Source organism: Limulus polyphemus, unplaced genomic scaffold (assembly GCF_000517525.1).
Source record: "Limulus polyphemus unplaced genomic scaffold, Limulus_polyphemus-2.1.2 Scaffold578, whole genome shotgun sequence".
Classification (NCBI taxonomy): domain Eukaryota; kingdom Metazoa; phylum Arthropoda; class Merostomata; order Xiphosura; family Limulidae; genus Limulus; species Limulus polyphemus.
In genome coordinates, this window is record NW_013666188.1 from 22,567 (window position 1) to 26,395 (window position 3,829).

A 3,829-nucleotide genomic window follows, 5' to 3' on the forward strand; every position below is an offset into this window, starting at 1 on the left:
GAATGCAAGTCAACAAACGAGATGACATGGCCTTTCACCCGTGATCTGTCTCGAAACCTCTCACACAAGATGAGAACAAGAAGTGAAAAGCTGGTGACCAGATAAGCCATAGTTCATAAGCAAAGAAGATAGGCTGAACTCTGTTGAGATGAGAAAAGAAGGAAATGTCCAGAAGCACCTGACAATGAGTAGGTGTGAGAAAGGACCCAGATCCCAAGACAAATCCTGTCAAAACCAAGCGACTACTATAACAGAAGGAATTAGGAGAAGAAGGAACCTCACAGAATGGGTTAACAGATATAAAAAGTTAAACAAAAGTCAAGAGAAGGCCCCCTACAATACCAACAAAAAAACAACAAGGACCAATGCTAAGGCAAAAAGCAGAGAATGGGAAGATGCAAAAAAAAAGGACAAATGAGACAGAGAAAACAAAAACAAGATAGATCAAGAGAAACACGTAGGAAAGTGTCTGACACACTGAAAATGGGTGACCACAGACCAGGTGAAAAAGACCATAAATGAGGTCAGAGGGAGAAGAAAGAGAAATTGGAAAAAATGTGAAAAGAGACTCAAATAGAGAAATGGAAAACAACTGTTGGCAGAAAGTGAGACAAACAGCAGGACAAAAAGCACCTGCAGAATCATACAAATGGGAGTTGCTGGCAAGAAGAGTGACAAACAAGATTACTGGTAGAAGTAAAATAAGAAAACGAGAATTATATGGAATCTGGAATGGAAGGTTTGTTTATTTCTTAGCAAAGCCACACAAGGCTACCTGCTGTGTCCACCATGAGGGGGTGAAGGTAAAGTAAGAAGACTGATTTACACGAAGAATAGGAGCAAAGGTTGAGAAAGGGAAAGAAAAACTGGAAATAGAATAAGGAAAGAAGTCGTATATTATCACATCAGATCACGAGGTGGGAAAAAAGATACAAGACATTTGAAGAAGGAAAGGGAGCCAGACAAATAATACATACACAAGACAGAAGGGGTACAGAAAAGAGGAAGGTAATACAACAAGTACCGACAGCAGAGGAACAAAGCAGAATAACTGGAAAAGGCCAAACAGAGAACCATTTATAAAGTGCTTCAACAAAGTTCCTTCTAACAATAATTTTGCTAACGTGCTTCACACAGTATGTACGTAATTTAGAATCTCTTTATATTCTAACCCTTCAGTGATTCTGTCTAAGCCTTTTTTCTATGTAACACGGTTTAAACTGCCTGACGAAGGGCTTATGCCCTAAACGTTGCAAATAATAATAAAGAGTTTGTTATGGATGTGTGTTTTACCGATTGTGAACACTTTTTTCATTATTTTCCACATCTTTGGTCTTTTCTATAGTGTCTTTTTTCTAAACAGAGAAGAGAATGAACATCCTCAGAAGCTATCAAAGCATGAAGAAATGCCACAGATAAAAGTTGCAAGTAGGAGAGGGAATACAGAAGGGTAGAGAGAAAAACATGAAGATAGGGAACTAGAAAGTGACAAAGAAAGAAAAGGTCCCAATCTCCAACTTGGTCAAATAGAAATCAATGAGAGAGAATCAGAAGAAGGAAGAGAAGTAGGTCAACAAATCTTGACAAAAGTGGCCATGAACATAGGAGGGAGGTGCCTGTCACAAGAAAGGAACTATTATAGGAAGGAAACAGTACAACTCCTAATACCATCCAAAGAGAAAAAAGATAAACACAAGAAATGTGGGTCATCAAGTGAGAAAAAAAAAAAGAAAAGAAAAAGAAGACCAGAAGTAAACCAAATGTAACTGAAAATGAAATCCAGTAAGAGATGAAAAGGTTAAGAGCATTTAACAAATGATAGAGTGCTACATAAAGCAAAGTAGGTGAGGGATGTAGTCAACAGATCATCCACAATTGAGGAGAAAGAAACTTGGCTGACAAGGTGCAAGTAGAAGGCCTATTAACCCTCTCCAGACAGGTCATGGGTCAAAGGCCATGTCATCACAATTGTTGACTTGCATTCAAAATTTTATTGAACTACTATTTTATGAATTTACGTCAATAAGTTTGGTATCAAACTGTAGATTACAATTCAACTTTTAGTATTATACATTATTTAAACTCCTAACTTAAAAGTGAATACTAAAAAGAAACAGTTAAATATCGATTTTTGTGTGTCACGTAGTATATTGAATGCAGCACTTGTTCAAATTAGATGTTTGTGAAATCAAAATACTAAGTCTATAGTTTCGTACGAATAAGGAACTTAAATTACCAATATTGACATGCTAGAATATAAAATAAGAATATTTGCTGAAATATTGCTCATGTACTGAATCAAACACAGCGGTCCCACTCACCTATTTCCATTTTTGAAAACGGTCCTTTATATACACTTATTTCAATATATGACATGTGAATAACCAATCGAAAGCTTAGAATGTCCCCCTAATGGCTTTCTCAGCCATTTTAAAGTGTTGGGACACCATCTCGTTTCTTTGAACTAAGATTTCAAGGAGATACGTTGTGTCTTTATTGTGCTCGAAATTTAATATTTTTTTTTTTAGACCCAGCTTAGTTACTAAGTTTGATAAATTATAGTGGATTTCTATGGTATTGATATAGCAATTGATGATTTTTTGGTTATTCAAATGTATATATAAAACCTAAAAAAAATATTTTGTTTCATATCCTCCATGTGTGAAATTTAAAAAAGCCTAGCAACCTACATCAAGCAGCAACCGAGTACAAAGGTCGTAACTAGAAAAGATAATTGTTTGCTTTACTTCTTTATTTACTGTTCTATGTTTTAAGAAAAATAAGTTTAAGAACTTATTTCTAAATAGTAATAATCTATATACATATATAATGTATAATAATCGAAATGTGACTGTATTTTACAAAATACTAGTCTACTAAAACCCCAGCCAAGACAGGTTACTTTGTAAAGACTAAAGGTCAGTTTTATATTATTGTATATGGTAACATGAGTGCACACACGCAGCATCATTGTAACTTCTGTATTGTTAGCCAGTCACAGCTGAAAAGTCAATAAAATAAAAATAATAAATATATATAAATGTATAATGTTACGACATATATGCTATTTAGTCTAAACATTTATGTTTTTGTGTTATAATTTGTTGTCATTCTAGAATAAAAGAGGCATAATTTATAATTATTTCCTATTTTTTATGGTGGTTACAAGATCGGTCAAATATATCGAACCTGTACAGAGATTCTTTAGTGAAAATAACAGATAAAATATAAATTTGTTCTTAAAGAAAGTTTGGTAACTATCTGGACATTATAAAGGTTTTACATGTGAAATTTGAAAATTTTCTGATGCATAAAAATATATTTAATCTTAAAATGAAAATTACTTTGCATGATAGATAGGCAAGATGTGAAAAAAAAAAAAAGCACGAGGGTAACATTGCTTAACATATCTTAAGACTTATTAGAAAAATTTGATATTTTTCGTATGAAAGCATTGTAATGATTACTGATAATCTGCCAAATTCTGTTAACATTCGCTTACTAATTTAAAAGTTATAGCATGAAAACTATAACAAGCACAAAAATGGATACGAGCTTAATCCCAGGGACCAAGACCGAGCTAAAAGAGTTAAGCATGTGATAATCCACAACACACTGAACAATAACTGCTACAATCCTGACAGTTAATGGGCTTCCAAAGCAGAACAGAAACAAGGCTTAAGTGTGAACAACATCCCACACTCAAGACTAATTACAAATCACCATCACTCTAGAAGTCATGAAAAATATTAAAGCTTTTGAAACAAAAGGTAAAGAAAACAAATATAAAGTTTTGTTAACAATGCAAAGGGGAAAATGAGGATTCACG

General features: G+C 33.7%; 1 protein-coding gene across 2 annotated transcripts in view; it reads right to left on the bottom strand.

The window, feature by feature from the left end:
* LOC106459226 (phosphatidylinositol transfer protein alpha isoform-like) overlaps positions 1-3,829 on the bottom strand; it is a 29,614-nt gene that overhangs the window by 12,925 nt on the left and 12,860 nt on the right. The window lies entirely within an intron of this gene.